The 12289-nt window shown below is 38.3% G+C and overlaps 1 long non-coding RNA gene across 1 annotated transcript in view; it reads right to left on the reverse strand.

Moving 5' to 3' along the window:
• Positions 1–12289, reverse strand: part of LOC115833168 — a 53617-nt gene that overhangs the window by 15495 nt on the left and 25833 nt on the right. The window contains exon 2 of the long non-coding RNA XR_004028617.1: positions 347–489. This is a non-coding gene — a long non-coding RNA (uncharacterized LOC115833168). The remainder of the gene's footprint in view (positions 1–346; positions 490–12289) is intronic.

Below are 12289 nucleotides of genomic sequence, written 5' to 3' on the forward strand. Positions count from 1 at the left end.
GGAAAAAGATGTAACAATCTAAATTTCAAGAAAGCAGTCTCAGTTAAAAGCATTGCTCTCAGAAGTCTTTTTTGGTGCCTCTGCAGATGATCCTATTAGATTCTAGCAATTGCTAGGATTGAAATACTCCGAAGTGAGATAGAATGCTTCGGAAACACAAACTAGATGGCCTATGATTCGTTAACTTTATTAAACAGCACTGTATTTCCTGAACAAACAAAAGAGTACACTGGTATGTTCCTGAACTTTTTAAAGTTTTGCAGTTGATGGGGTTCAGGACACACTAACCCAGGATGTGGCATCTTGACATTTGAGAAAATAGTAGAAACATGAAGGTCACTCTCACCTTCCCCTTGCCCCATCTCCTCTGAGCAGGCCATAAAATGTAGAAATAATTCTCTGACCTCTCCTGTAGCAGAGAATAAACTCAGCTGACTTTCCCGTGAAGCAGGTCATAAAATCCTGTTTCCTGAGGTGCCTTCCTTGTACCTGGAGGGAAAGAATGTTCTTATCTCTGAAATCAGAGGGACACAGAGAAGAATCTGAACAAAGAGGCCTTGCTAAGATGGGGTTTGTTACCATTAGATCATACCTCGTTTGTCCAGTCACACTTCTGCACAACTCTCCACTCTTCCTCCTACCTGAGCATAAAAATATACGGGTTTCCCTGTTTCTTTGGGTCTTCATTTCTTTTTTTATTTCTTTCTTTCTTTCTTTTTTTTTTTTTTTTGAGTCGGAGTCTTGCTCTGTCACCCAGGCTGGAGTGCAATGACACGATCTCGGCTCACTGCAAGCTCTGCCTCCTGGGTCCAAGAGATTCACCTGTCTCAACCTCCTGAGTAGCTAGGATTACAGGCATGCACCACCACTCCCAGCTAATTTTTGTATTTTTATTAGAGACGGGGGTTTCACCATGTTGGCCAGGATGGTCTCGAACTTCTGACCTCAAGTGATCAACTGCCTCTGCCTCCCAAAGTGCTGGGATTACAGGCGCGAGCCACTGCGCCCGGTGCGTCTTCATTTCTGAAGGCTCCCGTGTCGGGCAAAACTTATATTAAATAGATTTGTTTTTCTCTTGTTAATCTATCTTTTGTTACAGGTGCCTTAGCTGGGAACATTGAAACAGGTAAGGAAAAGATTAACACTTTTTCTCCTTTGCACATTTCACTTCATTAGAGTACCCAGGCTCCAAGTCTCTCTTACTTCTTGCTTTCTTACCCCATGCCTAGCTTTAATTCAAATTTAGTTTAAATGGTTAATTGCCTTAGAAGCCTGGTAAATTAGTTTTTATGTTAACTAAACACCAAATGTGAGTAAATCACTCTGCTAGATGCTTTACATAGTCTACCCAATTTTCCCTTAAACAACTTCCCAAGGCTTATGTTTTTTTTCCTATTTATTCTTAGGAAAACTAAGAGTCAAGTGATCAAGTAACCATCAAGGAAACATTCATAATCTTTCCATTGGACCAGGTCTGTCTCCATGTTTATTCAACACACAGTGGCTTCAAATGGTATCCTCTTTATAAAACTTGCTCAAATTAGGGATTCTTACTCTCCTTCCCCATCTCCACCCAGAACTCCAAGGTATGAGAGCAATCTGGCTCATCCCTTCAATCTCCCAGGTGAACCAGCATCAAAAGAATTCCTAGCAAGAACAACTTGGCGTAGTGAAAAACGTGCCAGTTGAGGAATTAGATGTTCTGGGCTCCACTCACCTGACCGGCTGTGTTACCTCTGCCTGATGATTTAACTGCTCTTAGCCTTATGTTCTTTATCTTTAACTGAGGTTAACCATCTAGTTACATAGAGCATTTTAGTTTGAGTTATAATGGAATCTCTAAGAGAATAGGTATATGTTGTAAGTATTCTTTAAATTAACATTTAATCCATAAACTGCAAATTAGGGACATTGCCCACACTTTTTAATTTAATTTAATTTTATTATTTTTTGAGATAGGGTCTCACACTGTCACTCAGGCTGAGTTGCCTTGACACAGCCATGGCTCACTGCCGCTGTGACCTCCTGGGCTCAAGCAATCCTCTTACCTCTCAGCCTCCTCAATAGCTGGGGCTGCAGGCACATGCCACCATGCCTGGCTAATTTCTGTATTTTCAGTAGAGATTTGGTTTCACAATGTGGCCTAGGCTGGTCTCGAACTCCTGGGCTTAAGCGATCTACCTGCCTCAGCCTCCCAAGGTGCTGGGATAACAGGCATGAGTCACCGTTCCCAGCTGCTCACAACTTTAAAAAAGAAAGTTTAATGTCTCAACTACATTCTATTGTCAAATGGATTATGTTCCAAAAAATTCTTTTTTTTCAAAGAAAACAATTATTTAAAAAATCATTAACATGTTTGTTTATTATTTGACATTTAAAATGTACTGTTTTTATATTGAAATAACTCTATCCAAAGTGTACCAAAAGAGAATGGATTCCCTAAGATGGTCAAGTGCAGTAGCATTTTAGCTATCAGACAATAATAAATTGGGAATGACAGATAGTGCTGACCATGGTGCATTCCATAGTGAGAATGGTAAGGACTTAGCAGCTTCCCATTAAATTAATGAGAACCCTCAGCCTTTTTGGCTAGCAGGATTAAGCAACATAACGGAGACATCTGAATACCTTTCTACCACCCTGGGTATAAAAGGCAAGATTGAAAGGACAATCAATTCAGTTAAGTGTTTGGCTTTTCACCCAGGTAACCCCTAGATCAGGCTGTTATTCCACTATTCTCTCATTTTGGCTTTCAAGATCAGCAGCTGCTAAAATGGCGTTTTTGAAGTATTTTGGGTTGTTTATACCCTTGTTTCCTGAATCAATAAGAAATAAAAAGACCAGGAATCCCTCCAGGTCCCTAAAACTGTCCAATAAAGGTGTGCTCTTAATTTGGATTCATAAGTAGGGTTTTCATTTTATGGTCTGCTTGCTTTTTATAATCAGCAACTCTTCAGTCTGCTGTCTAAAAGGAGGCTTAGCAAATAGTTAAAAATTAAAATGATAAAGACTAGAATCTAACTGTGGATTTTTCCTCTTCTGTGAGGCAGGATGTGAAAAATCAAAGTATTGGATTAGGAATTAGGCGAGTAGTGCCACTAAAAACCTGTGCAGCCTGGAAAAATCCAGTCTCTCCAAGCCTCAGTCTCTCCCTTGGTAATCAGTTTGACAGGATGGTGGCTACGTTTTTCAGCATTTCTAACTATACTGCTCTCTTTAAAAACAAAGACTGATGTGGAGAATGAGTAGGTAACAGAGCACAAATATTCCCAAGAAGATATATGCCCAAGAAAATGAATCCTCTCTTGGGCATATATCTTCTTCTGTAAATGGGAATCTATTCACAGATTCTATTTATTTATTTTTCTTGAGACAGAGTCTCACCCTGTCTCTCAGGCTGGAGTGCAGTGATGCGATCTTGGGATCTTGGCTCACTGCAACCTCCGCCTCCTGGATTTAAGCAATTCTTGTGCCTCAGCTTCTTGAGTACCTGAGAATTCAGGTGTGTGCCACCACACCCGGCTACTTTTTGTGTAGAGATGGAGTTTCACCATGTTGGCCAGGCTGGTCTCACACTCCTGACCTCATGTGGTCCACCCACCTCGGCCTCCTAGAGTGCCAGGATTACAGGCGTGAGCCACCACGCCTGGCCTATTTACAGATTTATACCATCTATTTTTCTACTATTGAACACACAAATTCTAATCCATGGAAATTCCATTTATATATTGAAGAGTAAGCACACAGAACATTGTTCACATTGCTACTGTTAGTATTCTTTACCGGGACTTATAACATCACCTGTTAGGTCAACATTGATCCACCAGTCAACACAATTTCTTTGTATTTTTGCTTTCTTTAATCCATAATTTAATTATCTTAACCCCCCTGGGAAAAATCCGTAGACATCACTTTGAAGGAGTTTATTTCTCATAATCTTTTAAAACATAGGTCATGAAGTGACTGTGTTTCCATTTAGAGGATTAATCCTCTGTGTGTTTTCTAATTCCTTAGGCTGACTAGTGTTGTCATCTCAACTCCCATTAACATCTTACCCAGAGAATGGAAGCTTAAAGAAAGCTGTTGAAGATTTAAGATAATCTATAAGTTTGGATAGAAGTTTTTTTTTATTTATTGTATTTATTTATTTATTTGAGACAAGAGTCTCGCTCTGTCACCCAGGCTGGAGTGCAGTGATGAGATCTTGGCTCACTGCAACCTCTGTCTCCCGAGTTCAAGTGATTCCCATGCCTCAGCCTCTGGAGTAGCTGGGATTACAAGCATGTCCCACCGCACCTGGCTAATTTTTGTATTTTTATTAAAGACGAGGTTTCACTGTGTTGGCCTGACCTCAAGTGATCCACCCACCTCGGCCTCCCAAAGTGCTGGGATTACAGGCCTGAGCCACTGTGCCTGGCCAAAGGTTTTAAAACGGTAAAGACCTGTAACATCAACCTTTACATAGAGAAACACTATTGGGTTTCTAGTGGGGTTACTAGATCTGTATGTTTCACAGACTTCTGAGAGAGCTCAAGCCCCAGGAAAATAATGAAATCAAACTTTAGTGTCCAAAATTTCTTAGTAGTTTTTATGAAAGTCTGCAAGGAAAAGAAATAGCGACATTGAGCACTTAACTATTTGACAAGCACTTTCTGTATATTAGCTTGCTTTATCTTATCTTAGCCCTAAAAGTGCCATGAGTCCTGGTTCGCATATAAAGAAACCAAGGCTTAGCAGTGTAAGGATTCTTCCTTTGACTCTTTCTTTCTATGACAGGTAGTCAACAGCAAAATCAGTATTCCAACACTAGTCTATAAAGCTCTAAAATTGATGTTTTCACTCTGTCACTGCTTCTCTTGCAAAACCTATTAGATATTCCCGTTATTTCTGCCCTTCATGCTTCTTTCACTCGACTGACTGATTGATTGATTAAGACAGGGTTTCGCTCCCATCACCCAGGCTAGAGTGCAGTGGCGCGATCTCAGCTCAGTAGAACCTCCACCTCCCCAATTCAAACACTCCTGTCTCAGCCTCCAGAGTAACTGGGAATACAGGCACAGACCACTATGCCCTGCTGATTTTTATATTTTTAGTTGAGATGGGGTTTCACCATGTTGGCCAGGCTGGTCTTGAACCCCTGACCTCAAGTGATCTGCCCACCTTGGCCCCACAAAGTACTAGGATTACAGGTGTGAGCCACAGCGCCTGATCCCTCTCTCCATCTTTAAACTCAAGATGAAGACTTTTTAGTTAAATTTTCTTCCACCTACCAAGTTTCTGGTAATAAAATAGTTTTTGTTTTATTAGAGTTAGCATTTAGTGAAGAAAAACAAGGACCAAACAAAATGCCACTGCTATTATGGTATACCACTGCCATCTAATGGCCACTAAGGCTAACAAATTGCAAATGTTTCATGACTGAAAATGACCAATGTACAATTATTAAAATACGGAGATGCAAGGCTGAATTTGAAGGGAAATGCTAGAGTAGTGTAATTTGATTTTATTACTTACTGTGGATCTGAGCCATCCCAACAGTAAATACACAGTTTTAGCTCTTCCTGTGTGTGTCATGAAGTGAACATTAGTGTTAGAGGCCTTTAAACAATGAATTGTAAAAAGCAAACACACCATGTGCAGTTGGGAATTTTGCTTTAAATTTTGTAAACTTTTTGGGTAAGCACAATTTTAGGTCGCGTCTATATATTTCAAAAACATTTTGGAATTAGCTGTGTGAATGCCGTGCTGGGCTTGGTGACTAATACATACACTGAGCAAAACCAACCAGTGTTTTGGTCCATAGAGGCATAGATGGTACTACCATATACAGCATTTTGGATTTGTATTGCATGTAGATTAATGTAACACTTCATTTTTCATTTGTTTTGTTTGTAAATTTGTTCAAACACTTCTTTATTTGTTAGCTTATTTAAACCACTTGTGCCAGAGATGCCTGTCCATTTTGGCATGGAGAAACTAGAGATTTTGGATTCAGGTATGTTTAGAAACATGAGTTGGAAGGACATTCGGTTACTCACTTAGCAAATATTTATTGAGTTTTGGTGAGGTGTCGCACACAGAGTAAACATGACGTACTCTTCTTCCCTTCAAAGTAACTGTAGAAGTATGAAGTAACTATAGAAAGCAGAAACACAGATAGGCAAACACAAGACAAAATATGGCTAATGGGATTGAGGACATGTTAGCCCAACATGTGAGACCTTGGCTTTTGAGAAAACAGCAGAAGCAGAAAGGTCACTCTCACTTTCCCATCACACTTTTCTCCTAAAGCAGGCTACAAAACCCAGTGAGTTTACTCTTTGACCTTCTCTAGACCCTCATTTCAGAGGCATCCTCCCTATACCAGGAGGAGAGAAACAGGGACACAGAAAAGAATCTGCACAAGCAGAACTTGCTAAATCCCCCCTCCCCCAGTTTATTATCACTAGATTATGCCCTCTGTCCAATCACAATTCTTGACAACTGTTCACTCTTAATCAAACTGAAGCATTAAAATACACAAGCTTACCTGTTTGCAGGATCTTCAAATTTCTGAAGCCTCCTATCTTATATAAAATTTATATTAAATAAATTTAAATCCTACTCAAACTATTCCTAAAAATAGTTGAAGAGGGAATATTTCCAAACTCACTCTATGAGGCTGGTATTACCCTGATATCAAAACCAGACAAAGACACAACAAAAAAAAGAAAACTACAGGTCAATATCTCTGATGTATATTGATGCAAAAATCCTCAACAAAATTCCAGCAAACTAAATTCAACAATACATTAGAATGATTATTTATCATGACCAAGTGGGATTTATCCCTGGGATCCAAGGACGGTTCAACACACACAAAAACAATCAGCATGCCACATCATATCAACAGAATGAAGGATAAAACCATATGATCATTTCAATTGATGTAGAAAAAGCATTTGATAAAATTCAATATCCCTTCATGATAAAAACCCTCAAAAAACTGGGTATAGAATGAACATACCTCAACATAATAAAAGCCACATATGACAGACCCACAGCTAGTATCATACTGAATGGGGAAAAACTGAAAGCCTTTTCTCTAAGATCTGGAACCCGGCATGGATGCCCACTGTCACTACTGTTATTCTTCATAATACTGGAAGTCCTAGCCAGAGCATTCAGACAAGAGAAAGATGTAAAAGGCTCCAAATTAGAAAGGAAGAAATCAGATTATCCTTGTTTGCAAATGATATGATCTTATATTTGGAAATACCTAAAGATTTCACAAGAAAGCTATAAGAACTGTTAAATTTACTGATAAATTCAGTAAAGTTGCAGGATATAAAATCAACGTATGAAAATCAGTAGCATTTCTATATTCCAACAGTGAACAATGTGAGAAAGAAATAAAAAGGTAATCCCACTTACAATAGCAATACATGAAATTAGATACCCAGGAATTAACCAAATAAGTGAAAGATCTGTATAATGAAAACTATAAAACACTGATGAAGGAAATTGAAGAGGACACCAAAAAATGGAAAAATATTCCATGTTCATGGATTGGAAGAATCATTATTGTTAAAATGTCCCTACTACACAAAGCAATCTACAGATTCAATGCAATCTACAGATTCAATGCAATCTCCAGATTCAATGCAATCTCTGTCAAAATACCAATGACATTCATCACAGAAAAAAAAAATCCTAACAATTATATGGAACCAGAAAAGATCCAGAATAGCCAAAGAAATCCTGAGTAAAAACAACAAAACTGGAGGAATCACATTGCCTGACTTCAAACTATACTACAGAGCTATAGTAACCAAAATGGCATGATACTGACATAAAGACAGACACATAGACCAATGAGAATAGAGAACCCAGAAACAAGACATGCCTACAGTGAATATATTTTTGGCAAAGGTGCCAAGAATGTACATTGGGGAAAAGACAGTCTCTTCAATAAATGGTGCTGGGAAAACTTGATGTACAGATGCAGAAGAATGAAACTAGGTCCCTATCTCCAACCATATACAAAAATCAAATCAAAATGGATTAAAGACTTAAGTCTAACACCTCAAACTATAAAACTACTACAAGAAAACATTGGGGAAATTCTCCAGGACATTGATCTAAGCAAAGATTTCTTGAGCAATAGCCCACAAACAGGGACAACCAAAGCAAAAATGGATGAGTAGGATGACATCAGGTTAAAAAGCTCCTACACAGCAGAAGATACAATCAACAAAGTGAAGAGAAACCCACAGAATGGGAGAAAATATTTGCAAACTACAACTAACTACTCACCTGAGAAGGGATTAATAATCAGAATACATAAGGAGCTCAAACAACTCTATAGGAAAAAAAATCTAATATTCCAATCAAAAGATGGGCAAAAAGTCTGAATAGACATTACCCAAAATAAGACATACAAATAGAAAACAGATATATGAAAAGGTGCTCAACATCAATGATCATCAGCTATATGCCAAAAAAAAACACCTTACAATGAGATACCATCTCACCATCGTCAAAATGGCTTATAACCAAAAGACAGGCAATAATAAATGCTTGCGAGGATGTGGAGAAAAGGGAACCCCCTTGTACGCTCTTGGTGGGAGTGTAAATTTGTACAATCACTATAGAGAAGAGTTTGGAGGTTCCTCAAAAAACTAAAAATTGAGCTACCATATGATCCAGCAATCCCACTGCTGGGTATATACCCAAAAGAGAGGAAATCTCTCTATTAAAGAGATACCTGCACACCTATGTTTGTCGTGGCACTGTTTACAATAGCTAAGACTAGGAAGCAACTTAAATGCCCATCAACGGATAAATGGATAAAGAAAACGTGAAACATATACACAATGGAGTACTATTCAGCCGTAATAAAGAATGAGATCCAGTCATTTGCAACAGCATGATGAAAGCGAAGATCATTATGTTAAGTGAGATAAGCCAGGCACAGAAAGAAAAACATCACATGTTCTCACTTATTTGTGGGATCTAAAAATCAAAACAGCTGAACTCATGGACATAGCGATTTAAAGGGTGGTTACCAGAGGCTAAGAGCAGTAGCACAGTAGCAGGGGATTTGGAGGGAGGTGGTGATGGTTAATAAGTATAAAAAAAATAGAAAGAATAAATAAGACCTACTATTTGATAACATAATAGAGTAACTATAGTCAATAATAATTCTATATTTTTAAATAACTTTAAATAACTTTTAAATAACTTTAGAGAATGTAATTGGATTGTTTGTAACTCAGACAATTGAGAGGATTCTCCCTGATGTGCTTATTTCACATTGCATGCCTGTATCGAAACATCTCATGTACCCCAAAAATATGTACACCTACTATATACCCACAAAATTTTTTAAGTAAAATTTAAAAAAAATTAAATTGTATACTTTTTTTTTTGTTAATCTGTCTTTCGTTATCAGGGTCTTGGCCATGAACCTAAGATGAGAAGGAAAGATATTTCTTTTCCCCTACATGGCATTGCAAGGAATGAGTGAAGAACAATGTCTCCTTGTATATAAGTGTGTCTCTAGAAGTCAGCAAGCACCTCACACATGGTAAACACCCAAATGTTACTGGATGAATGAATAAAGTAGCATTAATTGAGTTGAACGTGAGTGTTATAAGACACCTAACCACAATTCGAGAGGTTGTCTGGAGTACAAGACTGGGCTAAGGCATGTTTAGGCATAAGCAGCCATGAGAGTCAGTGGAGCAGTGTGTTTCAGACAGATCTCGATCTTTTTTCTCTCTTTTTTTCTTTTCACCCAAGCTGGAGTGGCTCGATCTCGCTCACTGCAAGCTCCGCCTCCTGGGGTCACGCCCTTCTCCTGCCTCAGCCTCCTGAGTAGCTGGGACTACAACGCCCGCCACCACGCCCAACTAATTTTTTTTTTTTTTTTTTTAGTAGAGATGGGGTTTCACCGTGTTAGCCAGGATTGTCGAGATCTCCTGAACTTGTGATCCACCCTCCTCGGGCTCCCAAAGTGTTGGGATTACAGGCAGGAGCCACCATGCCCGGCCTTTTTTTTTCATTTAGAAATCTGTTTTTTGTTCTTTGTTTTCATAGGTTATTGGGGAACAGGTAGTGTTTGGTTATATGATTATGTTCTTTAGTGGTGATTTGTGAGATTTTGGTGCACCCATCACCCGAGCAGTATACACAGCACATAATTTGTAATCTTTTATCCCTTACCCCCTTCCCATCCTTTCCCCTGAGTCCCCTGTGGCATTCTTATGCCTTTGCATCCTCATAGCTTAGCTCCCACTTATGAGTGAGAACATGTGATGTTTGGTTTTCCATTCCTGAGTTACCTCACTTAGAATAATAGTCTCCAATCTCATTCAGGCCACTGCAAATGCCATTAATTCATTGCTTTTTATCGCTGAGTAGTATTCTATTGTTTGTGTGTGTGTGTGTGTGTGTGTGTGTGTGTATGTACACATATGCCACAGTTTATTTATCCATTCCTTGATTGATGGGCATTTGGGTCAGTTCCACGTTTTGCAATTGCGAATTGTGCTGCTATAAACATGCATGTGCAAGTATCTTTATCTTTTTCGAAAAATGATTTCTTTTCCTCTGGGTAGATACCCAGTAGTGGGATTGCTGGATCAAATGGTAGTTCTACTTTTATTTCTTTAAGAAATCTCTACACTGTTTTCCATAGTGGTTGTACTAGTTTATGTTCCCACCAGCGGTGTAGAAGTGTTCCCAGTTCACCACATCCAGGCCAACATCTATTATTTTTTGATTTTTTGCTTATGACCATTCTTGCAGGAGTAAGGTGGTATTGCATTGTGGTTTTGATTTGCATTTTCCTGATCATAAGTGATATTGAGCATTTTTTCATATGTTTGTTAGTTATTTGTACATCTTCTTTTGAGAATTGTCTATTCATGTCCTTAGCCCACTTTTTGATGGGATTGTTTGTTTCTTTCCTTGCTAATTTATTTGAGTTCATTGTAGATTCTGGATATTAGTCCTTTGTTAGATGTATAGATTGTGAAGATGTTCTCCCACTCTGTGAGTTGTCTATTTACTCTGCTGAGTTTTCCAAATACAGTCAACTGATCTTTGACAAAGCAAACAAAAACATAAAGTGGGAAAGGACACCCTATTCAATAAATGGTGCTGGGATAATCGGCAAGCCACGTGTAGGAGAATGATGCTGGATCCTCATCTCTCACCTTATACAAAAATGAACTCAAGATGGATCTAGGACTTAAATCTAAGACATGAAACTATGAAAATTCTAGAAGATAACATTGGAAAAACCCTTCTGGACATTGGCTTAGGAAAGGATTTCATGACCAAGAACCCAAAAGCAAATCTAATAAAAACAAAGGTAAATAGCTGGGACTTAATTAAACTAAAGAGCTTTTACATGGCAAAAGGAGATCTGGTTTTTAAACCTTTGTCAGTGCATCTATGATTCTAATCCTGAGTGTCATTACTTATATCTTAAGTAAATCTCTTCATTTAAGAATGAGGAATGTGATAGTTAATTTTATGTGTTAATTTGACTGGGTCACAGGGTACCCAGATATCTGGTCAAACATTATTCTGGGTGTTTATATGAAGATGTTTTTGGATGAGATTAACATTTAAATCAGTAGAAATGAAATAAAGCAGATTATCCTCCACAATGTGGGAGGGCCTCATCCAATCAGTTGAAGGACTAAATAGAACAAAAGTCTGATCCTTACTCAGGTGAGAGCAAATTCTCCTGACAGGCAGCCTTCTCACTGTCATGTTGGCTCTTCTTTCCAATTAGCCTCTGCTTTTCTAATTGCTTAGCAAGGTTGTGCAAGGGATTGCTCAAAAATGTGCATCTCTTCAGAGGCCTAGGCTTGGAACCATCAGCTTGTCACTCCCGCCACATTTAATTTGCCAAAACGTTCTGAGGCTAGCCTAGTTTCAGAGGAGAGGAGATGGACACCACCTCTTGAGAAGAAATTTAAAGTCACATTGTGAAGAACTGGGAATGATTTTTGCAATGAGCCTACCATATTTATCTGCCATCTTCATGAATTTTGCAAAAATTCCTTTACCAACTCTTTAACATTCTATTTATTCATGAGGTCTACATTACCATAATCATATATGAAATTGTGGGTTTAAAGTTAAAACTTTTTATGTTCATTAGAAGTGATAACTATTAAAAATTGAGAAAAAAAAACTTATCCACATACTTAAACAAGGTAGAGTTCAGAAGTTTCTACGAGATTCAGAGATTGATGGAAATTCTCTAACATGCTGTGAGAGAGTAAAAATG

The sequence above is a fragment of the Nomascus leucogenys genome, chromosome 25 (genome assembly GCF_006542625.1).
Source record: "Nomascus leucogenys isolate Asia chromosome 25, Asia_NLE_v1, whole genome shotgun sequence".
Lineage (NCBI taxonomy): Eukaryota > Metazoa > Chordata > Mammalia > Primates > Hylobatidae > Nomascus > Nomascus leucogenys.